This window comes from Pseudophryne corroboree, chromosome 2 (assembly GCF_028390025.1).
Source record: "Pseudophryne corroboree isolate aPseCor3 chromosome 2, aPseCor3.hap2, whole genome shotgun sequence".
Taxonomy (NCBI): domain Eukaryota; kingdom Metazoa; phylum Chordata; class Amphibia; order Anura; family Myobatrachidae; genus Pseudophryne; species Pseudophryne corroboree.
In genome coordinates this window covers 840,182,165-840,209,105 of record NC_086445.1, presented here as the reverse complement: position 1 = coordinate 840,209,105, position 26,941 = coordinate 840,182,165, and the positions used below count along the sequence as shown (strand labels likewise).

At 47.1% G+C, this 26,941-nt stretch overlaps 1 protein-coding gene and 1 long non-coding RNA gene across 2 annotated transcripts in view; one reads left to right on the top strand and one right to left on the bottom strand.

The window, feature by feature from the left end:
* Positions 1–26,941, bottom strand: part of MBTPS2 (membrane bound transcription factor peptidase, site 2) — a 354,709-nt gene that overhangs the window by 273,889 nt on the left and 53,879 nt on the right. The window lies entirely within an intron of this gene.
* Positions 1–26,941, top strand: part of LOC135049839 (uncharacterized) — a 63,328-nt gene that overhangs the window by 20,492 nt on the left and 15,895 nt on the right. The window contains exons 2-3 of the long non-coding RNA XR_010241490.1: positions 3,207–3,252; positions 17,264–17,324. This is a non-coding gene — a long non-coding RNA (uncharacterized LOC135049839). The remainder of the gene's footprint in view (positions 1–3,206; positions 3,253–17,263; positions 17,325–26,941) is intronic.

Below are 26,941 nucleotides of genomic sequence, written 5' to 3'. Positions count from 1 at the left end.
GGGAGTCATCAGGAAGCGCATAAATATGGGCTGCACGTATCTATTTCCTAAGCAACGGGGAACGCCGTTTGCCTGCAGCGTCCCTGTTGCTAGGAGTCTGGCGGCTCCCAGCACACGGCATCAGCCTGTTGCTAGGCATCGGGCAGGGACCAGGAGACCTTGCACCCGGCACTCGCCTGTTGCTAGGCGCCGCGCGGTGCTCAGCGGGACGTGCGGTGTCCCGGCTTTTAGGCAACGGCCGGGCCGCGCGCCACCCGGCGCTAACACAAAGTCCAAACAGGCTTGGGCTGCCAGATGTCCAACTTCCAAGCCAGAAGACAAACCCTCTGCCTGACGGGGCGGGCCTCTGACAGGTCACCAGAGATGCCTCTGTCCTAGAAGTGGCCTCTCATAGGTACGCTCTTTCCTTCCAGAAGTGTCCACCACAGACAATATTTCCATACTTCTCTATCACCGGACCCAGACAAAGCACAAGCACTGCCTGGAGTCATACTATCCCTCCTACAATTGGGGTTTATCATCCCTGTTCCACAGTCTCAGCAGGGTCAGGGGTTCTATTCTACCCTTTTTTTGGTTCAGAAACCAAATGGATCATACTGTCCACTTCTAAATTACTGAACATACTTGTTCAAGATCCCTAGGTTCCCTATGAAAACTCTACGGTCAATTGCCTTGGCTATGCGACCTGGAGACTACATGGTCTCTCTGGATATTCAGGATGCGTTCCTCCATCTACCTATTGCACCCTGTCATCAACGATATCTTCACTTTGCTATTCTACAACAGCATTTCTAATTCCAGGTCCTGACCTTTGGACTGTCTACAGCCCCAGGGTGTTCACCAAACTCAGATGGTGATGGGAGCCACTCTCCAGAAAATCGGAATTCGGATATTGCCTTACCTTGACGACTTGTTTCTTATGGCGCAGTCTCCAACGATGCTGGAATGTCACCTACAACAGACGGTGGCCTTTCTTCAGTACCATGGATGGTTAAGACTGGAACACGAAGGATTAATGGGCAGGTCAGGGTCTGATAGAATCTCCTGGAGTTTCATGAAAGTTGCTCTGGAGGCCTGTGGCATGTCAGGTGACTTTCTCACTGGTCTTCTGGCACTGTATTTGGCTCCCTTTGCTACGATTCTGATTAACGGTCTACCTTCTGCCCCAGTCTACATTTGCAACGGTACAAGACAGGGCTGCCCCTTATACCCCTGGTATTCATCCTTATAATTGAATCACTTGCCTCCCAACTTACATGATATAGAGGTGGGCGCAACTAATTCCAAGATCTCCCTCTTCGCAGATGATATCCTCTTATCCCTGACACAACCAACGATTTCCCTTCCTATTCTTTTTTTTACTTATCTATAACAAAAACCCATCCCAGGTACTTAACCCTTTTGAATTCTTTCAAATCCGCCATTTTTTACTCTCCCTACCTCCGCTCTCTGTTCTCCGTTCCCTTACCCATTTTGAGAGTCTGTGAAAACTTTCTGCACTTAAACCTCAAATGTTGCATGTCTCAGCTATGGAAGAAATAACTTATTACATCCACAATCGTGGCCAAGTTTTTACTCATGTTTGGGCTCCCTGGTTGCCACATCCTGTTTCTCCTAAGTACTAGTTGTCACACTCGCGGCGCTGCGGCTGCCGCGCTTACCGCTCCGGGTGCGCTGGGTCTCCCGGCGGTCGTCGCCCCCGGTGGGCTCTGGGTCGTCGCGCCTTGCTGGCGCTGCCTCTGGTGGGTTCCCGGGGTTTGGGCGCCGCCATTGCACCCGGCATCCACGAGAGCGTGGTGAGTGGGTGACGTCATCGGCCCCTTCCGCCAATCGGGAGAGGGCGGGAAGTTCAAAGGCAGACGCCGTACAGAGTATCTGAGCATCTGAGTATCGTCTTTCCAATGATCACCAGTGCTAGCAGCGTTCAGCGTGTTCTCAAGCTGAACGTCTCCTGTGTTCCCGCGTTGCAGAGTATCTTTCAGTGGGACATTTCCTGTGCTACCAGCGTTACAGAGTATCTCTCAGTGGGACATTCCCTGTGCTACCAGCGTTACAGAGTATCTCTCAGTAGGACATTCCCTGTGCTACCAGCGTTACAGTGTATCACTCAGTGGAACATTCCCTGTGCTACCAGCGTTACAGTGTATCACTCAGTGGAACCTTCCCCGTGCTACCAGCGTTACAGTGTATCACTCAGTGGAACCTTCCCTGTGCTACCAGCGTTGCAGTGTATCACTCAGTGGAACCTTCCCTGTGCTACCAGCGTTACAGTGTATCACTCAGTGGGACATTCTCTGCGTTACCAGCGTTACAGTGTATCTCTCAGAGGGACACCTCCTGTGCTTCCAGTATTACAGGGTATCCCTAAGTGGAACGCCTCTCAAACTTCCAGAGTTACACTGAATCTCAAATCCTCATTTATTTCTTCAGCATCACTCACAAGTTCTTCATTCTTCTCTGTGCTTCAACATCGTTCTCAAATCTTCATTCATCTCTTCAGCATCGCTCACAAGTTCTTCATTCTTCTGTGTGCTTCAACATCGTTCTCAAATCTTCATTCATTTCTTCAACATCGCTCACAAGTTCTTCATTCTTCTGTGTACTTCAGCATCGCTCCCAAGCCTTGGCCACAACTAATTCTTTAGCATTACACGTCGGTTACAACGGCTAAGTTCTGCATGAGGAAAACCTACATCCGGCCATCCCTGCTCCGTCCCAGCTGTGGTTCCTCTTCCCTATCATCGGAAGAATCCCCGAGTTCTCAACACTCCCAACCCAGGTCAGTGACACTAGTTTTGTACCAGAACCTATGGGCACTGACTGATATCCCACGCCTTTCTCTCTGCTTCTTCCCCCATATTGTTCTTTATTTTTACCATTGTTGGTTATTGTGTCTCAACTCTTTAAATGTTATTACATGCTTGAACCGCCCCCCCCCCCCCCCCCTTTCGCCCAACCTTCACAATCATACTCTCCCCTCCGTCAATCACTTGACTTTTTTAGTTATCCTTTTTGATTGTTATTATACTTAAAATATGATCTGTATTGGGCTTAAGGGTATTGTTCTTCTTTCTCTGTGTTTACGCTGTTTGACCAATTTGAATAAAGAACTATAAAAAAAGTGAGCTAATCACAGATGACAAGATGTTGTGGTAGGTTTTGCCACAAGGTGTGGGATAAACACTTATTCATATATTGTTTTTCAGTGATTGGGCCAAGTGACCAGTTCTACCCATGTTTAGGCACTTTAAGGTAATGGTAAATGCTAATATGATTTGTAGTGTTTATAATTTGTTTTTTTTTATGTCATGTTGTTTGCTTGATGCTTTTAGATAGGTAGCCCTGATTGCCATTTGCTTTATATATCAGCCCCGTAATAATTAATAAATCTCATTACAATACAGGTTGAGTATCCCTTATCCAAAATGCTTGGGACCAGAGGTATTTTGGATATCAGATTTTTCCGTATTTTGGAATAATTGCATACCATAATGAGATATCATGGTGATGGGACCTATATCTAAGCACAGAATGCATTTTTGTTACATATACACCTTATTCACATAGCCGAAGGTAATTTTAGCCAATATTTTGTATAACTTTGTGTATTAAACAAAGTGTGTCTACATTCACACAATTAATTTATGTTTCATATACACCTTATACACACAGCCTGAAGGTCATTTAATACAATAGTTTTAATAACTTTGTGTATTAAACAAAGTTTGTGTACATTGAGCCATCAAAAAACAAAGGTTTCACTATCTCACTCTCACTCAAAAAAGTCTGTATTTCGGAATATTCCGTATTTCGGAATATTTGGATATGGGTTACTGAACCTGTATAAGTTTTCTGATAATTACTGGAAAAGCCTCTGTAATGACTGCTTTTGAACTGCAAACTATTTAATTGCTCTTTTCATAATGCTATAAAGCCTTGGAGACTTAATGAAGGCTAATTAGTTTTCTATTTGAATCTTTCGACACACAGTTCGTTATAGTGAACCATAGGTGATAGATATTAAATGTTACATTGACTCATTCTTGAAATATGGTTTTGTTTTCCTGTTCTGGAAAGCTCCACATTTTATTTCTTTCTCTTACGTCCTAGAGAAGCCATGGGCAGTATAAAGGGGGGTACTCACGGGAGAGATGTGTGCTGAGCGATCTTAACACAGACCGCTCAGCACACATCTCTCACCCCGCTCAGCACAGCGCGATGTGCTGAGCGAGGGGGAAAGCCGACGGGGGGCCGCTCACTTCACACAACGGTGAAGTGAGCGACCCGCTAGATTGAGCCTGCATGCAGCTCAATCTAGCATCGGCGATAGCGATGCGCGGGGCCGCGCATCGCTATCGCTGGAGGGCATACACACGGCAGATCCATGCTTAATATCTAAGCAATCTAGCAAGATTGCTTAGATTTTAAGCACGGATCTCTCCGTGTGTACCCCCCTTAAGAATTTGATAGTGTGGGCTGGCTCCTCCCTCTATGCCCCTCATGCCAGTTTAGAAAATGTGCCCGGAGGAGCCGGTAATGCTTATGGAAGCTCCTGAAGAGTTTTCTGCATTTATTTTATATGTTTGTTATTTTCAGCCTGCCTGCTTCGTGGGACTTGGGAAGGGGGTGGGGGGGTGGACGGCCCAACCTCTTGAAAGGTTAGTGGTCCCGTTCCCTACTGACAGGACACTGAGCTCCTGAGGGAACCATTTGCAAGCCCCACCACGGCGAGTGTACATTCCCACAGCACGCCGCCACCCCTAACAGAGCCAGAAGAATGAAGAGTGGTGAGCACTAAGCCAGCGTCCCGGCTAGCTGGCCATTATGGCGGCATGAGGGTACGGAGACGCACGGCTTCTAACCAGGGCGGAATGCGTCTCCAGACACAGTACACAGTACACAGCTGCGTCTCAGTACATTGTCCACAGTACTCACACTGGCAAAAACAGCCTTAAAACGGTTTTCTCTCCATTTTAAGCACCAGATTACCTCAGCCAGTATAAAAAAAGTGGGAAGACCGCGCACCATTGAAGGGGCGGCGCCTTCACTATGAGCGGATCCAGCAGCTCGCCAGCGCCATTTTCCCTCTGCACTGGACACAGACGCTGACTGACAGGGACGCGCATCTCCTCCGGGGTGACTCCAGATTACCTCAGCGGTACCAGGGGGTCATAGCAGAGGGGGAGCGATTATTAGTGTACTAAGTCCCCTATCAGGGTACTTAGTCTGCGACCCGGCTAAGCTTGGCATTAGCGATAAGGGCGCGGTGGGGGCTGGCTCCAAATAACTCTGTGTCTCTCTGAAGGGTTCTTTGTGGGTTAATTGTGCTTAACATTTTCCTGTGTTTGTGTGTGCTGTCACATTTACGTTATGTTAGAGTGTGTTTCTTGTACAGCGGAGTGTTCCTCTTCACCAGGGGGCTCACTACTGGGTACTCAGGGCAGTGCACCTTCCCCGAATCGCTGGGCTGAACCGGATTGGGTTAATTCCATTAAGGGAAAGCTCTCAAATATTTCTACAAAGCCATCCCGCAATGAGAAAGAGATGCAATTCTTAAGACAGACTGTGGATGAGTTTATGAATAGAGACTCAGTCCCCAAACCAGCGTCTCAATCCCTTCCCATTTGTCCGCAAAAATTATCTCTGGCCCATATCCTGCAGTCTGGCGCTGACGGGTCAGACATGGAGGAGGGTGAGGTGGATTTGGAGGGGGGGGGGGTGCTACTCTGTCACAGGGAATTGAGGCTCTTATAGAGGCTATCAGAGAGGTTCTACTAATTCCTGATAAGGTGTCAGAGGAGTGTGAGGAATCTTTTTTTAATATTAAAGACAAGTCCTCGGTCACTTTTCCTGCATCAAAGGAATTAAATACCCTATTTGAAGAACCGTGGGCTAATCCTGATAAGAAATTTCAAATCCCTAAAAGGTTGCTCTCATCTTTTCCTTTTCCTCTGGAGGATAGGAAAAAATGGGAAAATCCACCGATAGTGGATGCATCAGTCTCTAGGCTGTAACAAAAAATTGTATTGCCTGTCCCTGGTGCAGCCTCCCTAAAAGGTACGGCTGATCATAAAATTGAGATTACACTCAAGTCATTGTACACAGTTGCTGGGGTGGCCCAGAGACCTACTATTGCATGTGCGTGGATCACAAAAGCCATTGCTAAATAGTCAGGTAACCTAATTGAGGGTTTAGATTCCTTGTCTAGGGGGGGGGGGGGGGGTTATTTTACTCCTGCAGCATATACAGGACTCTTCAAACTTTATGGTAGAAGCCATAAAAGAGATTGGTTTGCTTAATGCATGCACCACCGTTATGGCAGTGTCAGCACACATGGGCTTGTAGCTACACCAGTGGACTGCTGATGCGGACTCCAGGGAGCTGTGGAAGACCTACCATTCACAGGAGAGGCCTTGTTTGGAGACGAACTAGACAAATGGATCTCCAAAGCTACTGCAGGTAAGTCTATGTATCTTCCTTCCGCAGCTCCCCCATTCAGGAAAGCTTATTTAGCTTCAAATTGACAGTCCTTTCAGACAGCGAAGTTTAAAGGAAAATCCAGAGGTGCTTCTACGGCCTCCAGAGGCGCAAGAGGTAAACCACGCAAACCAGCAACTTCAGGTGCTGAGGAATGGAGCTCAGGCTCTGCTTCCTCAAAGCCTTCAGCATGATGGTAGGCCACGATACCTGGAGGACTGTCAGGTGGGAGCCCGACTAAAATTCTTCAGTCACATCTGGTCAAGTTCGTGCCGGGATCCCTGGGTCATAGATCTTATTTCCCAGGGCTACAGACTGGAGTTCCAAGTGCTCCCACCTCACAGATTCTTCAAATCAGGCTTACCAGCTTCACAAGAGGCAAGTATAACTTTACAGCAGGCCATCCAAAAACCAGTACAGACTCCAGTCATAGTTCCAGTTCCACCTCATCTGCACAACAAGTTCTATTATGCCAACTTGTTTGTAGTACCGAAACCGGACAGTTCAGTACGACCAATTCTGAACCTCAAGTCCTTGAACCCGTTCTTTAGTGTGTTCAAGTTCAAGATGGAGTCTCTGAGAGCAGTGATTTCAGTTCTGGAGGAAGGGGAATTCCTAGAGTCTCTGGATATCAAGGATGCGTACCTTCACATTCTGATCTGGCCGCCTCATCAGACTTATCTACGGTTTGCACTGCAGGACTGTCACTACCAGTTCCAGGCCTTGTCATTTGGTCTCTCCACGGCACCGAGGGTGTTCACCAAAGTGATGGCAGAGATGATGTTTATACTCCGCAAGCAGGGAGTGAACATGATTCCGTACCTGGACAATCTTCTGATAAAGGCGCCGTCCAGGTCTCTCAACCAAACTTCTCCAGGATCACGGGTGGATTCTGAACCTTCCGAAATCTCACCTAGAGCTAACACGGAGGCTTCCATTCCTAGGAATGATACTGGACACGGAGTCGCAGAAAGTGTTCCTTCCGTTGGAAAAGGCATTGGTAATCCAGTCGATGGTTCGGGATGTCCTGAAGCCAACCCGGATATCGGTGCATCTATGCATTCGCCTTCTGGGTAAAATGGTAGCCTCTTACGAAGCGCTTCAATACAGAAGGTTTAGTGCAAAACCCTTCCAGCTCAATCTGTTGGACAAATGGTCCGGATTGCATCTTCACATGCACCAGAGGATCCGTCTGTTGCCAAAAGCCAGGATCTCCCTTCTATGGTGGCTACAGATTTCGTGGGTCGGAGATTCGGAATTCAGGACTGGATCCTGTTAACCACGTACGCAAGCCTCAGAGGTTGGGGAGCAGTCACCAAGGAGGTGCAGTTTCAAGGAAGATGGTCAAGTCAAGAAGTCATCCTTCCAATCAACATTCTGGAACTTAGGGCCATATACAATGCCCTTCTGCAGGCCTCTTATCTTCTTCTTGATTGAGCCATTCAGGTCCAGTCGGACAATGTGACGGCAGTGACTTACATAAACCGACATGGCAGAACGAAAAGGAGAGCAGCAATGTCAGTGGTGTCAAGAATTCTCCTCTGGGCAGAAAAAATGCTGTGGCGTTGTCAGCGGTCTTCATTCCGGGAGTAGACAACTGGGAAGCAGACTTCCTCAGCAGACACGACCTGAACCCGGGGGAATGGGGCCTCCACCCGGAGGTGTTCAGGTGCTTGACATATCGGTGGGGATATCCATAAATCGACATGATGGCCTCACGTCTCAACAAGAAGCTCAAGCAGTATTGTTCCAGGTCGAGAGACCCACAGGCAGTGGCGGTAGACACTCTGACGACTTCATGGGTCTATAAGATGGTGTACGTGTTTCCTCCACTTCCTCTGATCCCAAGAATTCTCAAAAAAAATAAAAAAGGAAAAGGTTCAAGTAATACTCATTGCTCTGGACTGACTAAGAAGGGTCTGGTACGCGGACCTTCTGGAGATGCGCCTCGAAGATCCATGGCCTCTACCTCTTCGCGGGGATCTTCTGCAACAGGGCCCATTTGTCTATCAGGACTTACCGCGGCTACGTTGAACGGCTGATTCTAGCCAGAAGAGGGATCCCTAACAAAGTTATCCTGACTATGAACCAAGCCAGGAAGGGGGTAACGTCTAAACATTACCACCGTATTTGGAAGAAATACATCTCTTGGTGTGAGATCAGAACTTATTCTGTGGTGGAATTTCACCTGGGACGTTTCCTGCTTTTTCTGCAGGCAAGTGGGGATGTTGGCCTATGTCTGGGCTCCATAAAAGTCCAGATTTCGGCCTTGTCCATTTTCTTTGAAAAACAATTAGCTACTCTCCCTGAGGTCCAGACATTTTTGAAAGGTGTTCTGCGCATCCAACCTCCCTTTGTGCCTCCCACGGCACCTTGGTATCTCAATTTGGTGCTGCAGTTCCTCCAATCGGACTGGTTTGAACCATTACAGGAGGTGGACGTAAAATATCTCACGTTCAAGACCGTCACACTGTTGGCCTTGGCTTCAGCAAGACGTGGGTCGGAGCTGGGGGCTTTGTCTCACAAGAGCCCCTATTTAATTTTCCATGAGGACATAAGGTGGTATCTGCGTTTCACATCAACCAACCTATTGTGGTTCCGGTTGTCACCGACACCTCTGCTACTTCAAAGTCTTTGGATGTTGTGAAGGCTTTGAAGGTGTGCGTAAAGAGAACAGCTCGTCACAGGAAATCTGACTCGCTATTCATTCTATATGATCCCAATAAAATTGGGTGTCCTGCTTGGCTCACTATCCAGCATGCTTATTCCACGGCAGATTTGCCGGTTCAAAAAATCTGTATAGGCCCACTCTACTAGGTCGGTGGGTTCTTCCTGGGTGGCTGCCCGGGGTGTCTCGTCTTTACAGCTCTGCCGAGTGGCTACTTGGTCTGGTTCGAACATGTTTGCTAAGTTCTACAAGTTCAATACTTTGGCCTCTGGGGACCTTCAGTTTGGTCAATCTGTTCTGCAGAAACCTCAGCACTCTGCCACCCGCTTTGGGAGCTTTGGTACATCCCTATGGTACTAAATGGAACCCCAGTATCCTCTAGGACGTAAGAGAAAATAGGAAAATCCTTTTCTCGTAGTCCGTAGGGGATACTGGGCGTCCACCCAGTGCTTCGTTCTTCCTGCACTGTTACTTGGTTAAGTATTGTTGGTTCAGCTGTTGCTGTTCCTGTTTAAAGTTGGGTTAGCGTAGCTTTCCTCTGTTTGTGTGTGCTGATTCGGAATCTCACCACTATCTTTATCTATCCTTCTCTCAAAGTATGTCTGTCCCTCGGGCACAGTTTCCTAGACTGAGTCTGGTAGGAGGAGCATAGATGGAGGAGCTAGCCCACACTATCAAATTCTTAAAGTGCCCATGGCTCCTAGTGAACCCGTCTATACCCCATGGTACTAAATGGAACCCCAGTATCCTCTACGGACTATGAGAAAAGGATTTACCAGTGGGTAATTAAAATCCTTTTTTTTCCCTACGTCCATCTACCATTATAGACTTTATCTCATTTCATTTAATTAAAAGTATATATTTAAACGATTTATAATGAAAGATGTGAATAGATGAAGGTGTTATGTTACTGTACGTTTAGAAGAAATTTAAATATTTAGAGTTAAAGATAAATTATTAGAACTTAAGAATTGGACATATTACTTTTATCCACCGAATATATCAGTAAATAGAGTAACAACATTTGAGATAACATTGTTACTGTGATCCCCAGGTCAGAGGTTCCCAAACTTTTTAGAATCACGGCGCCCTAAAGCTTTAGAATCTTCTCAGCAACCCTAGGCCAAAAGTTTCTTTATTATTGAGAAATTTGGAGAGAAATATTAAATTAAGCAAATTGTGTTTGTATGTCATCCTTAGGTTCTATTGTGTGGTGAGGAATAAAATTTGTTCCTGTTTGTCCACATATTTTATGATTAACAGCCACCAGCACTGGTTTTGCCTATTACATTGGCAATCAATAATTTGAATTGGTCCTGGACCACCAATCCAGGGCAGCCTGCACAGTTTGAGAACTACTGCCCTAGGTCATAACACCTTCAGCCATTAAAAAACACACTTTTCAGAAAATTGTTACATAATACCTTCATCCACTTGGCTCTTCAATTATCTGAATAGCTCAATTAATTTGAGCTATATCTCAAAGTCAGGCCACCAGTATACAATGTATTACTTATTTAAAATAATATCAAGATATTTTAATTATGAAAATATCCCACAAGTATACACCTTACTTTCTCTAACGTCCTAGTGGATGCTGGGGACTCCGTAAGGACCATGGGGAATAGACGGGCTCCGCAGGAGACTGGGCACTCTAAGAAAGATTTAGTACTACTGGTGTGCACTGGCTCCTCCCTCTATGCCCCTCCTCCAGACCTCAGTTAGAATCTGTGCCCGGAAGGAGCTGGGTGCATTTTAGTGAGCTCTCCTGAGCTTGCTAATAAGAAAGTATTTTGGTTAGGTTTTTTATTTTCAGAGAGCTTCTGCTGGCAACAGACTCTGCTACGTGGGACTGAGGGGAGAGAAGCAAACCTACTAACTGCGGCTAGGTTGCGCTTCTTAGGCTACTGGACACCATTAGCTCCAGAGGGATCGAACACAGGAACCTAACCTTGGTCGTCCGTTCCCGGAGCCGCGCCGCCGTCCCCCTCGCAGAGCCAGAAGACAGAAGCCGGCGGGTTGAAGCAAGAAGACGTCAAAATCGGTGGCAGAAGACTCCTGTCTTCATATGAGGTAGCGCACAGCACTGCAGCTGTGCGCCATTGCGCCCACACTAACCCACACACTTCGGTCACTGTAGGGTGCAGGGGGGGGCGCCCTGGGCAGCAATTGATTACCTCCTGGCAAAAAAGCAGCATATATAGAGCTGGGCACTGTAATATGCAAGAGCCCCTGCCAGTACTTTTACACAAAATCGCGGGACAGAAGCCCGCCGCTGAGGGGGCAGGGCCTTCTTCCTCAGCACTCACCAGCGCCATTTTCTCTCCACAGCTCCGCTGAGAGGAAGCTCCCCAGGCTCTCCCCTGCAGACTCACGGTAGAAAGAGGGTAAAAAGAGAGGGGGGGCACATAAATTTAGCGCATTAATCATATATACAGCAGCTACTGGGTAAACACTAAGTTACTGTGTGATTCCTGGGTCATATAGCGCTGGGGTGTGTGCTGGCATACTCTCTCTCTGTCTCTCCAAAAGGCCTTGTGGTGGTCCTGTCCTCATATAGAGCATCCCCTGTGTGTGTGGTGTGTCGGTACGCGTGTGTCGACATGTTTGACGAGGAGGGCTATGTGCAGGCAGAGCAAGTGCAGATGAATGACGTGTCTCCGCCGACGGCGCCGACACCTGATTGGATGGATATGTGGAAGGTGTTAAATGATAATGTAAACTCCTTGCATAAAAGGTTGGATAAAGCTGATGCATTGGGACAGTCGGGGTCTCAGCCCATGCCTGATCCTAAAGCGCAGAGGCCGTCAGGGTCTCAGAAACGCCCACTATCCAAAATTGTTGACACAGATATCGACACGGATTCTGACTCCAGTGACGATGATGCAAAATTGCAGCCTAAAATGGCTAAAGCCATCCGCTACATGATTATAGCAATGAAGGATGTATTGCACATATCAGAGGTAAACCCTGTCCCTGACAAGAGGGTTTATATGTATGGGGAGAAAAAGCAAGAGGTGACTTTTCCCCCTCCACATGAGTTAAATGAGTTATGTGAAAAAGCGTGGGATTCCCCCGATAGGAAAGTGCTGATTTCCAAAAGGTTACTTATGGCGTACCCTTTCCCGCCAACGGACAGGATGCGCTGGGAATCCTCCCCTAGGGTAGACAAAGCTCTGACGCGCTTATCTAAGAGGGTGGCCCTGCCGTCACAGGATACGGCCTCCCTAAAGGATCCTGCCGATAGGAAGCAGGAAAGTATCCTGAAGTCTGTTTAAACACATTCAGGTACTCTACTGAGGCCGGCTATTGCGTCGGCCTGGATGTGTAGTGCTGTAGCAGCATGGACAGATAATCTGTCTGAGGAACTGGATACCTTGGACAAGGATACTATTTTACTGACCCTGGGGCATATAAAATACGCTGTCCTATATATGAGGGATGCCCAGAGGAACATTTGCCTACTGGCCTCTAGAATAAATGCAATGTCAATTTCTGCCAGAAGGGTCCTGTGGACTCGGCAATGGACAGGTGATGCCGACTCCAAAAAGCACATGGAGGTTTTACCTTACAAGGGTGAGGAATTGTTTGGGGACGGTCTCTCGGACCTAGTTTCCACAGCTACGGCTGGGAAGTCAAATTTTTTGCCATATATTCCCTCACAGCCTAAGAAAGCACCGTATTATCAAATGCAGTCCTTTCGTTCACAAAGAAGCAAGAAAGTCAGAGGTGCATCCTTTCTTGCCAGAGGCAGGGGTAGAGGAAAAAAGCTGCACCATACAGCTAGTTCCCAGGAACAGAAGTCCTCCCCGGCTTCCGCTAAATCCACCGCATGACGCTGGGGCTTCACAGGTGGAGCCAGGAGCGGTGGGGGCGCGTCTCCGAAATTTCAGCCACCAGTGGGTTCGCTCACAGGTGGATCCCTGGGCTATACAGATCGTGTCTCAGGGATACAAGCTGGAATTCGAAGTGATGCCCCCTCACCGTTACCTCAAATCGGCCCTGCCAGCTTCCCCCATGGAAAGGGAAGTATTAGCGGCAATTCACAAGTTATATCTCCAGCAGGTGGTGGTAAAGGTTCCCCTCCTTCAACAGGGAAGGGGTTACTATTCCACAATGTTTGTGGTACCGAAACCGGACGGTTCGGTCAGACCCATATTGAATTTAAAGTCCCTGAACATTTATCTGAAAAGATTCAAGTTCAAAATGGAATCGCTCAGAGCGGTCATTGCAAGCCTGGAAGAGGGGGATTTTATGGTGTCTCCGGACATCAAGGATGCTTACTTGCATGTCCCCATTTATCCACCACATCAGGAGTACCTCAGATTTGTGGTACAGGACTGTCATTACCAATTCCAGAAGTTGCCGTTTGGGCTCTCCACGGCACCGAGAATATTTACCAAGGTAATGGCGGAAATTATGGTGATCCTGAGAAAGCAGGGAGTCACAATAATACCATACTTGGACGATCTCCTCATAAAGGTGAGGTCCAGAGAGCAGTTGCTGATCAGCGTAGCACACTCTCAGGAAGTGTTGCAGCAGCACGGCTAGATTCTGAATATCCCAAAGTCGCAGCTGATTCCTACGACGCGTCTGCCCTTTCTGGGCATGATTCTGGACACAGACCAGAAGAAGGTGTTTCTCCCGGCGGAGAAGGCTCAGGAGCTCGTCACTTTAGTCAGAGACCTCTTAAAACCAAAACAGGTGTCGGTGCATCACTGCACGCGAGTCCTGGGAAAGATGGTGGCATCATACGAAGCCATCCCCTTCGGCAGGTTCCATGCGAGGATCTTTCAGTGGGATCTGTTGGACAAGTGGTCCGGATCGCATCTTCAGATGCATCGGCTGATCACCCTGTCCCCGAGGGCCAGGGTGTCTCTTCTGTGGTGGCTGCAGAGTGCTCACCTTCTCGAGGGCCGCAGGTTCGGCATACAGGACTGGGTCCTGGTGACCACAGATGCGAGCCTCCGAGGATGGGGGGCAGTCACTCAGGGAAGAAACTTCCAAGGGTTGTGGTCAAGTCAGGAGGCTTGTCTTCACATAAATATCCTGGAACTAAGGGCCATATACAACGCCCTGAGTCAAGCGGAGCCTCTGCTTCGAAACCAACCGGTGCTGATTCAGTCAGACAAGAAGCAGAGTGGCGATGGCGGAAGCCACCAGGATTCTTCGTTGGGCGGAGAATCACGTGCAAGCACTGTCAGCAGTGTTCATTCCGGGAGTGGACAACTGGGAGGCAGACTTCCTCAGCAGGCACGACCTCCACCCGGGAGAGTCGGCACTTCATCACGAAGTCTTCACTCAGATTACAAATCGATGGGAACTGCCACAGGTGGACATGATGGCATCCCGTCTCAACAAAAAGCTACAAAGGTATTGCGCCAGGTCAAGAGACCCTCAGGCGATAGCTGTGGACGCACTAGTAACACCGTGGGTGTTCCAGTCGGTCTATGTGTTTCCTCCTCTTCCTCTCATACCCAAGGTGCTGAGAATCGTAAGAAAAAGAGGAGTGAGGACAATTCTCATTGTTCCGGATTGGCCAGCTCACAGAGGACCCTTGGCCTCTGCCTCTCAGACAGGACCTGTTGCAACAGGGGCCCTGTCTGTTCCAAGACTTACCGCGGCTGCGTTTGACGGCATGGCGGTTGAACGCAGGATCCTAGCGGAAAAAGGCATTCCGGATGAAGTTATTCCTACGCTGATAAAGGCTAGGAAGGACGTGACAGCAAAACACTATCACCGTATATGGCGAAAATATGTTGCCTGGTGTGAGGCCAGGAAGGCCCCTACAGAGGAATTCCAGCTGGGCCGGTTCCTGCACTTCCTACAGTCTGGAGTGACTATGGGCTTGAAGTTGGGGTCCATAAAGGTCCAGATTTCAGCCCTATCCATTTTCTTTAAAAAAGAACTGGCTTCTCTTCCGGAGGTTCAGACGTTTGTTAAGGGAGTGCTGCATATTGAGCCCCCTTTTGTGCCACCAGTGGCACGTTGGGATCTCAACGTGGTGTTGGGTTTCCTGAAATCCCACTGGTTTGAGCCACTTAAGACCATGGAGCTAAAGTATCTCACGTGGAAGGTGGTCATGTTATTGGCCTTAGCTTCGGCTAGGCGTGTGTCAGAATTGGCGGCTTTGTCGTGTAAAAGCCCCTATCTGGTTTTCCATATGGACAGGGCAGAATTACGGACTCGTCCGCAATTTCTGCCAAAGGTGGTGTCATCTTTTCATTTGAACCAACCTATTGTGGTGCCTGCGGCTACTCGTGACTTGGAGGATTCTAAGTTGCTGGATGTAGTCAGGGCTTTGAAGATCTATGTAGCCAGGACGGCTGGAGTCAGGAAAACTGACTCGCTGTTTATCCTGTATGCATCCAACAAGCTGGGTGCTCCTGCTTCAAAGCAAACCATTGCTCGCTGGATCTGTAACACATTCAGCAGGCTCATTCTGCGGCTGGATTTCCGCATCCAAAATCAGTGAAAGCCCATTCCACAAGGAAAGTGGGCTCTTCTTGGGCGGCTGCCCGAGGGGTCTCGGCATTACAGCTTTGCCGAGCAGCTACTTGGTCGGGTTCAAACACATTTGCTAAGTTCTACAAGTTTGATACCCTGGCTGAGGAGGACCTGGTGTTTGCCCATTCGGTGCTGCAGAGTCATCCGCACTCTCCCGCCCGTTTGGGAGCTTTGGTATAATTCCCATGGTCCTTACGGAGTCCCCAGCATCCACTAGGACGTTAGAGAAAATAAGATTTTACTCACCGGTAAATCTATTTCTCGTAGTCCGTAGTGGATGCTGGGCGCCCGTCCTAAGTGCGGACTTTCTGCAATACGTGTATATAGTTATATAGTATGTTGGCATCCATTGTTGATGCTCTGTTGTTGTTCATACTGTTAACTGGGTAAGTTTATCACAAGTTATACGGTGTGATTGGTGTGGCTGGTATGAGTCTTACCCTGGATTCCAAAATCCTTTCCTTGTAATGTCAGCTCTTCCGGGCACAGTTTCCTTAACTGAGGTCTGGAGGAGGGGCATAGAGGGAGGATCCAGTGCACACCAGTAGTACTAAATCTTTCTTAGAGTGCCCAGTCTCCTGCGGAGCCCGTCTATTCCCCATGGTCCTTACGGAGTCCCCAGCATCCACTACGGACTACGAGAAATAGATTTACCGGTGAGTAAAATCTTATTTTTTGTTTTCATGGACGGTTCAGATATGGATGCTGAAAAAAGGCAAATATTATATATTTGTGGATGTACATAAAGTAAAATTTGGGTTGGTTGGAACAGACCCATGGGCAAATTTTTCATCTGATAATGTTGGAAACTTAGTGCAAGATTTCAATTTTTTTTATGTATTTTTTATCATCATTATTCTTTATTGGATTTTTAATTAGTTTCTTTGGATAAATAGAACAGAAAATAAAAAGAAAAGGAAGAAGGGAGGAGTTACATCCAGAGAAGAGAACACATATGTTCAGCATATACAGTACACAAGTATGACACAACTCCCAAGACACTCCATTGGGTACTATAATCAACATACAATGTATGGAATTAGCAGACTCTAACAGTAAGAATTGGGAGATTCATTAAGACTGAATAACATGTTATCTAGAGGTGGACTAAATCTAAGAATGGCAGTTCCCTCTCTTTCAGTGGAGTTGTCATCCCACTTGAACCACTTACCCATTGGCGAGTCGTCAGAGGTAGAATACGGCATACCCTTTTAGTTTCCATTTCAAAATGGAAGTGGATTTTGGTAATTACATTTGAGAATGGTAGGAGGGATGGTCTCCAATTTGGTGAAATTGCGGCCATTGTTGCAATCAAAAAATGCCCCACAATGTATCTCTCATCTTGGGACAGAAGCTGAAGTGCATGAAGGTAAACTATAGTAAACAAATTTATTTGCATTTCTGTATGGTTCAAGAATTTCAACATATGATGGACAGTGAGGACAATTTGTTCCCTTTTTTGTATTGTGAAGGTCTTGTATAAGTCTGACTCATTAATGTATTGTACAAGAAAATTTAGAGACAAAATACATTTTAAAGTATGGGACTTTCTATAAACTATATTGGTATGCTAATCCAGTAAGTATGCCACTCCATTTAATTTATTTTCAGGCACCCTGCGAACTGGAGACAGGTACTGTTGAGGTACCTACCAAGCTGACCCCTCTCCCTGGTTGGTATCACTGTTCATACACCTCTCGTTACAGCCCTGGTTATTCGGATCAGTGCCAGTCTGTGTAGATTGGTTATATTTAGTGGTGTTTTTGATTAAGCAGTTGTTGCAGAGCATTCTAGCTATAAAGGGCCCTACTCATTTGACGATGCGCCGCCGAGGTGCCCGACGGCCGAAACGGCCGACGAGCGACCCGGCGGCGGGGGGGCAGTGACGGGGGGAGTGAAGTTTCTTCACTCCCCCCGTCACGCGGCTGCATTGAAGTGCAGGCAAATATGGACGAGATCGTCCATATTGGCCTGCATGCACAGCCGACGGGAGACCAGCGATGAACGAGCGCGGGGCCGCGCATCGTTCATCGCTGGAGTCTCCACACTGAAAGATTCAGAAAATCGGCCAGTGTGTAGGGCCGGCCTATAAGCAAACCTGACAGATTTTTGCTCCACCTGGTGGTGGAGGTAATTAACTCGAACAATGCTTTCAACTATTGGATTCCTTTTATTTTGTTCAAAAGCAGTTTTTTAGAAGAGCTTTAATAAAAAGGGACAGCAACCTCCACCCACCCCCATCCACCCCCAAAACCAACCATTATATGTACTTATTGTAATGATTTAAGGAAAAGTATTCTTTTCTAGTATATTCAGTCATTTCCATTCTATTAACTATATGCACTCTTTCCTAGCATCTGCTATTCACCATTAATAGTTAGAAAGCAAACAAAAAACTGAGGTAGTTTATTCAAATAAACCTTTTTTTCATATAATTTTGCATCATGTGTGTTTTTCCTCCGGCAATAGCATTGTTCTGTTTTGCATGAGTGCTATATACAGGATACTCAGTAAAAGACTGACAGAGTCAGATTGAGATACTGTTTGAGAACAGACCAAGAATACATAGTAGATAATTTGTCTTCATTTCCAGGGATTGCGCCAAGTAATACAGATTAGTCCTTGAAAAATTTGTCTCAGAAAATGTCCCTTTGTTTTCCGTAATGACCAGAGGATCATTAAAATGTCTCCTTTTCTGCATGTTAGAGGTATTTATAACCTTCCCTTCTTGTTGTAAAGGTTTTATAAATTAATGTTAAAATACTTTGGGGGATTGTACTGTTACAAAGTTAATCACGACAGTAATGCGTATGACCGGTTTAGAATCAGACTCTGTAGTTGCATGTCCCTAGAAAATATTTAAAATATGGAACTAATTAAATATGTTAATTGAACAAATTTAATTTTGTAACATAAACTAGTAAACATTTGGTGGGAGAAAGCATAGGCGGATTCGGGTTTTCAGGGGACATTTGGGCCCATGCAGACTGTCCCTTACTCCCTGATTGACTCTGGGGACCTCGCAAGCGGAATACAATGAGGGGAACCGGCAGCAGCAGCCAACACAGTAATGGGTAGTGTAGGATTCAAGGGGTAAAGGGGAAGGGGGGATGAATGTTATCACTGTTTATTGAAACTCTTATAAAATACTGCTTTTAAACAAAATAAAAGGCATCCTCTCATCCTGTAGGTGTATATCTTGTTTATCCCTTATACCTGTGCAAACCCCAGGTGTCCGCAGTGGCATAGCGTGGGCAGTGTTCTCCTCACACTTTATTTCTCAGGCAGTCCGCCTGCTAAAATGCCCCTGCCACCCAGCACTGTGACGTGGCCAATAAGTTGTGCTGCACTGTTTCTATATGAAATGTGAGTGCAGAGCAAAGTTCGGATGCTTTAGAATGGGGGGGGCAGAGCATTTTCATCCCCCCAGTATAAAGGGTAGGTAATGCGGTTGCTGAGGGGAAAATATGCCCCTTGTAGTGAGACCACGCCCCATTTCTGGAAATACACACCTTCAGCACACACAAATGTAGCTGTTAATGCTAACTACTCCCTCTTCTCCTATAATGGTGCCCCCCTCCCTGTAATTTTCTTCTGGATCCGCCCCTGGGAGAAAGCATGTGAAAAATGCTGAAACTTGTGCAAAAGAGGGTGAACTGTATTGTCTCACCATCTATTGGGCATATTGTGGGAGTGTTACTGAACTGGTTGTGAACTGAGGCCCTTATTCACTAAGGATCACTAATGTTATTCTCAGTGCAGTTTTCTGATGTTTGGGAAACTGTGCATGCAGAGGACCCATTCTGCACATGTGCAGAACGGGTCCTGCGATCGCATCGAAGGGATGCATACAGTACACCTCTGCCTGATTGACAGGCAGTTGTGTTTAGAGGGAGGGACAGGAGCAGGGGCGACCGGCGTTGCTGGAAATGGGGGCTTGTCATCCCCATTTTCCGGGAGTTGCGAGGCCAAGGACTGAGTCATGGACGCAGTTTCCTTGGCTTCGCAAGGCCACCTGTGACGGCAACCCTGTGTAAACTCAGGCTTAGTGATCCTGTCGTCACAGATGAAAATCATGACCAATGGTACCCTAACCAGAGACACGGAGTCTAGACACGTCGGTATATATAGGTAGTATTACATAGTACTAAGCCACATCCACCAGATGGACAAAACGTTTGAGAGCGCCTTAGACTAACTTGAATGCGCTGACGTCACGGAGTCGGGCAGCTGCAAGCGTGTAAGCGTGGATGAATAGCGGATATGCCGGGGACTGCTGTTACAGATCCTGGAGTATGATATAATAATAAGCGCTTCTGTGGTATATTGCACATATATCACCTTGCTGTTTGTGAGTGTAATTTTTAATTAATTTTCAGTAAAGCCTTGAGCATTTAAATTACTACACTGTTGTGCGCCTCCTACTTATAGGTGTTTGCTTGCATTTATGACCCTGTGGAACGGGTAGGGAGAGCGGCAACACAAGTGAAAATCAGCTGATGCCTGTACTTTAAATTAACCTTTTTAACACAGTTGATGCGCCTCTCTTCATGCAGAAAATCAGTGCTAGCTCCCATAAATTTGGAGCTATATAGACAGCACCCAATGTAAGCACTGCAAAACAAAGTGCCCACACCCAGTAGGCAAGAAAATATTAACAATAAAAAAGTATAAATATATTTATAACCCTTGGAGGTAATTTTGTTATATGGTAGAATCTTTAGACATCCTTTATCATCATTTAGGTAGAATGGTAGCCTGAGTGCCGGCTAACAAGGGCTATTTCCATAGAGTGGGAATAGAACCTGTGGCGAGTGCAGTGCACCACCAAGCCCGCAAGGGGTACGTTGCGCTCGCCCCCCACTCCCCGCCGGCATTTTGGTTGTCGGGATCCCGGGGTCAGTATGCTGTTCTCTGGGATCCTGACCGCCGGCATAGATGTACAGATGTACACCCGGAAGGACTTTGTAGTGACATGAGCATGATACTGCAGACGTGACTATGGTAAAAGATGCAAGGATAGCAGTAACTGCATCTAGCTTACAATCAGGCCTATAATAGGGGGATAGTTTTCAGTGAGGGAGGTGGCTGTGTAGTTCTGGGATCTGATTTTTTATGCATTAAGGGAGGAGGGAAAATTTGGGCTCTGAACTTAAACGAATAAAGAAAAACTAGTGGTAATGATTATTTAGTATCTATTACACCAATATACTGTAAGGTCATTATTTTACACTTATGTAGATTTTTGTTTTTAAGATGAAAATAATAATTTTTATATCAGGTAATATTATTTTTTCATTTGGAGTTGAATGGTTCCTGCACTGTATTAGAATGGTTCCTACGCGGTTGATAGAGTGGTCCGTGTATTGTGTATCGGACACTAGAATCATCCCACCTTAGTGAGATGGGGCTGGTCGGTGATGTATTTGTATATCTCTTTGTTAAAACAATTTTTCATATATTTCAATCAATAGCTATTTAAATCACACCGACGCTAGGCAAACCACACCTATAACACTTTTTGCCATGCTCATTTTTCTATTGCTTATTCTGGTAGAAAAAGTCAGGTCACTTGTGTGCGTCTGCCCCTCAAACTGAAAGTTGCCAGCCAGCATCTGGATATAAGGAAATTAGAGTTGAGGGGACATGGTGCAATCAGTGAAGGGTGAAAGTAATATACTGTCATAGAATATAAGGAAGAAAAACAACAAATAATATAAGTGGCATAAATCAGGAATGAAAATATAGTGCTATGAACTGTTTGAGGAGGGGGGACCTAAATCGGTATCTTGCTTAGGTCCCCATGAAGTCTAAGGGGTATATGCAATTAGCGGCGAATCGCAGCAAATTATCGGCCGTTTTTCCATTCGACAGTGTAATTTCGGCAAGTGGGTGCCGAAAGTGACCATATGCAATAAAAAACGGATTCGACAGTCCCGCTGCCGAAAAACGGCCGATTTGATGGATTTGTTCCGTTTTTTTAAAATCGGGTAAAAACGGGAAAAAACTCGGAAAAAAATGGCGTGGGGTCCCCCCTCCAAAGCATAACCAGCCTCGGGCTCTTCGAGCTGGTCCTGGTTCTAAAAATCCGGGGGAAAAATGGACAGGGGATACCCCGTATTTTTAAAACCAGCACCGGGCTCTGCACCTGGTGCTGGTGCAAAAAATACGGGGGACAAAAAGAGTAGGGGTCCCCCGTATTTTTTACACCAGCATCGGGCTCCACTAGCCTGACAGATAATGCCACAGACGGGAGTCACTTTTATACAGCGCCCTGCGGCCGTGGCATTAAATATCCAACTAGTCACCTCTGGCCGGGATACCCTGGGGGAGTGGGGACCCCTTCAATCAAGTGGTCCCCCCCCCCAGCCACCCAAGGGCCAGGGGTGAAGCCCGAGGCTGTCCCCCCCATCCAAGGGCTGCGGATGGGAGGCTGATAGCCTTGAGAAAATGTAAAGAATATTGGTTTTTTCCTGTAGTACTACAAGTCCCAGCAAGCCTCCCCCGCAAGCTGGTACTTGGAGAACCACAAGTACCAGCATGCGGGAGAAAAACGGGCCCGCTGGTACCTGTAGTACTACTGGAAAAAAATAAAAAATAAAAACAGGAGACACACACCTTGAGAGTAAAACTTTATTACACACCTGCCGACACACACATACTTACCTATGTTGACCCGCCGACTGCCACGTCTCCTGATCCGACGATCCGGGGTACCTGTGAATCAAATTATACTCACCTCAATCCAGTGCCCAGATATAAATCCTCGTACTTGGCAAAAAAACAAACCGCATTTACCCGGACCACGCACTGAAAGGGGTCCCATGTTTTCACATGGGACCCCTTTCCCCGAATGCCGGGACACCACGTGACTGCTGTCACCGAGGTCCCTTCAGCCAATCAGGAAGCGCAACTTCGTTGCACTCACCTGATTGGCTGTATGCGTGTGTGACCTCAGACAGCGCATCGCAAAGCCTCTCCATTACTTTCAATGGTGGGAACTTTGCCGTCAGCGGTGGGGTTACCTGCGGTCAGCCGCTGACCGCGGGTGACCTCACCGCTGACGCAAAGTTCCCACCATTGAAAGTAATGGAGAGGCTTTGCGAGGCGCTGTCTGACAGCTCAGACGTGCAGCCAATCAGCAGAGTGCCAGGACGTTGCACTCGCTGATTGGCAGAAGGGACCTCGGTGACAGCAGTCACGTGGTGTCCCGGCATTCGGGGAAAGGGGTCCCATGTGAAAACATGGGACCCCTTTCAGTGCGTGGTCCGGGTAAATGCTGTTTGTTTTTTTGCCAAGTACGTGGATTTATATCTGGACACTGGATTGAGGGGAGTATAATTTGATTCACAGGTACCCCGGATCGTCGGATCAGGAGACGTGGCAGTCGGTGGGTCAACATAGGTAAGTATGTGTGTGTCGGCAGGTGTGTAATAAAGTTTTACTCTCAAGGTGTGTGTCTCCTGTTTTTATTTGGGTATTTTTTTCCCAGTAGTACTACAGGTACCAGCGGGCCCGTTTTTCTCCCGCATGCTGGTACTTGTGGTTCTCCAAGTACCAGCTTGCGGGGAGGCTTGCTGGGACTTGTAGTACTACAGGAAAAACCAATATTCTTTACATTTTCTCAAGGCTATCAGCCTCCCATCCGCAGCCCTTGGATGGGGGGACAGCCTCGGGCTTCACCCCTGGCCCTTGGGTGGCTGGGGGGGGGACCCCTTGATTGAAGGGGTCCCCACTCCCCCAGGGTACCCCGGCCAGGGGTGACTAGTTGGATATTTAATGCCACGGCCGCAGGGCGCTGTATAAAAGTGACCCCCGGCTGTGGCATTATCTGTCCAGCTAGTGGAGCCCGATGCTGGTGTAAAAAATACGGGGGACCCCTACTCTTTTTGTCCCCCGTATTTTTTGCACCAGGCGCAGAGCCCGGTGCTGGTTTTAAAAATACGGGGGATCCCCTGTCTATTTTCCCCCCGGATTTTTAGAACCAGGACCGGCTCGAAGAGCCCGAGGCTGGTTATGCTTTGGAGGGGGGACCCCACGCCATTTTTTTTCGGGATTTTACCATTCCATCTAAAAAAAAATATATATATATTTTAAAAAATATATAAATAATACTTGTGCCTCCCAAAAAGACAAACCAAGTACCTAATCCATTCTAATATAAATAGATATGCTATTACCAATAAAAAAAACACCAAAAAAAAACATGTTTTAAATTTTTTTTATTAGTTTCACCCACCAAAGTGTGGCGGATTGAAAATGACGAATTTACTGTCTAAAAGCACTGTTGTCGAATTTCCAAACTTCAATTGAATATACTTTTGTCGAATTGCCGCATTTGTACCATTGCAGAAAAGTCGAATTTGACAAAAGTCGAATTTCAAAAAGTCGAATTTGGAAAGTCCGTTTTTTTGACGGAAAGTACTGTATTGCATTGTCGATTTTTTTTTTTTTTGGCGAAAAAGTCCAGTTTTTTGACAATTTCGGGAATTCGACCGCAATTGCATATACCCCTAAATCCACCGCTGGGATCAGCACACATCTCTAGTATTTACTATTGTATTTGTAAGTGCATTTATTCTATCAGTGTACAGTTCAGTTGATATTATTAACATTGGCAATATCACGTGACAAGTGTTGATTCTAGGCCCAACTCCTTGAAAGATGGCTTTCACAACATCTGGTGTAGTGGTTAGCATTACTGCCTCACTGTTAGGGTCTCCTGCCCTGTGCTGCCACGTCGTCATGGCAACCGGGAGACAAGTGCTAGCGGAGTAACCTGAGCGCAGCTGATACTCCGGTTCGGGTCTTTTGCTGTGCAGTGGTTATAGGCTCTGTGCACGGCAGGGGATCCGGTGCTGGTTTTTGTGCTCACAGTCTGTGAGGTCTGAGTGGGGCGTGGACAGCACCTGCTTTATAAGGCCTCTTCTCAGGTTAAGCAGATGCTGCTGAATCTTTGTTGGTTAGTCAGTTCCTGAAAGTTAGCCAGTACTGTGTAGCTTTGTATTTGTTTGTTGCTTACTGCAAATAGGCCTGGGGATTTGGTATTACACCCTGCCAATCCAGACCTAGCAGTAAGACTGGAGTCAGTCGTTTAGCTTGCTGGGGTTCTGTTACTACTCTGTGAACTTAGCAAGTTTGCGGCTGTATTCTAAGACTTGCCTGTCTAATCCTGTCTCACTGTGCTAGGTGTCAGGGGTCAGTTTAGTGGCAGTAAGCTGAACCTGTGCACTGCAAGTGAGAATTAGGATTGTGGAGACTCTCCTTGTGTCTATCATTCCATCTCTGACCAAGGAGTTTACTGCCACACCCGTTGGTAACCCTTTAGGGTTTTGCTGTTGCCCTTAGCAACAGCATTTCGGGTTCTCTACGTATTAAAACACAACATCTTGCTTTTTCCATCTGAGCATTACTAATACAAGGGAGACACCCAGTTCCTTAGCCTCTGGGCTTCTCTGTTCACTTTGTGTGTATTTTGTTACCCTATCACCTTCTGTGTACGTAATGTCATATTCCCCAGTCTGTCTGTGAGTCCATTTGTTTTGCATACCTATCCGTTCAGACACCAGTACATTCCTGCAGGCACTGGTGTGCATAACAGTCCAAACACCAGTACATTCCTGCAGGCACTGGAGTGCATAACAGTTCTGACACCAGTACTTTCCTGCAGGCACTGGTGTGCATAACATATTCAGCAGCCTAATACTCCTGTTGAAATTTTGTGGGAATATGGAGCATACCCCTCAAAATACGTTGCAACAGGTGGTCGATCAGGTGCAGGTCCTGACTCGACAATTTAATGATTTGTCCATTAAAATGCACACCTCCCAGGCTGCTGGCGGAGCTCCCGCAGCAGCAGCACCTGCAGGGGTTAAGGAGCCGAAAGTAAATCTCCCGGATCGTTTTTCTGGAGATCGCTCGCAGTTCTTTTGTTTCAAGGAGAGCTGCAAGCTATACTTCCGGCTTAGGCCTCAGTCTTCTGGGTCGGAGATTCAGCGGGTGGGCATAGTGATTTCCTTGCTACAAGGAGACCCACAGGTCTGGGCATATGGGTTGCAGCCTGACTGTCCGTCGCTTAAAAGTGTTGATGCTTTTTTTACGGCACTGGGCATGTTGTATGATGACCCTGACAAGACGGCCTCAGCCGAGGCTCAGGTTTCGATCCTTAAGCAAGGGCGAAGGCCAGTTGAGGTTTACTGTACGGAGTTTCGGAGGTTGGCCCATGATACCCAGTGGAATGACCCAGCCCTGAGACTCCAGTACCGAAGAGGTCTTTCTAACCAGATAAAGGACCAACTGGTACAATATCCCTTGCCTGATAGCTTGGATCAGCTCATGCAGTTATCCATCCGGGTGGATAGACGGCTGAGAGAGCGTAGGCTTGAAAGGGAGACTGAGATTTCCTTCTTTCCCAAGGGAACCTCAGACTCTGAGGAATTTTCCGAGGAGCCTATGCAGATTGGGGCTACCCGCCTCTCCTCGCGTGAGAAGACGCGGAGGAGACAGCAGGGGTTGTGTTTGTACTGTGGGAATAAAGGTCATGTGGTAGTATCATGCCCAGAAAAGCCGGAAAACTTCAGGGCCTGAGGGTGATGGGAAATATCCTGTCAGGCCAGAAGTCAGAATTTCCCAAGAAGACTTTTATCATTCCGGTGACCTTGAAGATCCTCGGTCAAACTGTCAAGACTGAGGCCTTTGTGGACAGTGGGGCCGACGGGGTTTTTATGGACCGCCAATTCGCCCTGAAACACTCTGTTCCCTTAGTACCCTTGGCATCGGAAATTGAGATTTGTGGGTTAAACGGGGAACCATTATCCCAAGGTAAAATTACCTCTTGCACTAGCCAGATTTCTTTGTTTATTGGAGCCACACACTCTGAAAAATTGTCCTTTTATGTGACTGTCTGTACTTTTGCCCCATTGGTGTTGGGGTTACCCTGGTTAAGGGCCCACAATCCTCAATTTGACTGGGTCTCTGGGGAGATTCTCAGTTGGGGTACTGATTGTTTCAGGAGTTGCTTGAGCCTTCCAGTCAGGCTCTCGCAGCTAAGTTTGCCAGGATTGCCAGGGTGTTATGCAGATTTTGCGGACGTGTTCTCCAAAAAAGTTGCAGAGGTACTACCTCCCCATCGCCCCTATGACTGTGCCATTGATTTGTTGCCAAATGCTAAGCTTCCCAAGAGCAGGTTGTACTCCCTGTCACGTCCTGAGACTCAGGCTATGGCAGAGTACATTCAGGAGAACTTGGCTAAGGGATTTATCAGACCTTCACAGTCTCCAGTTGGGTCGG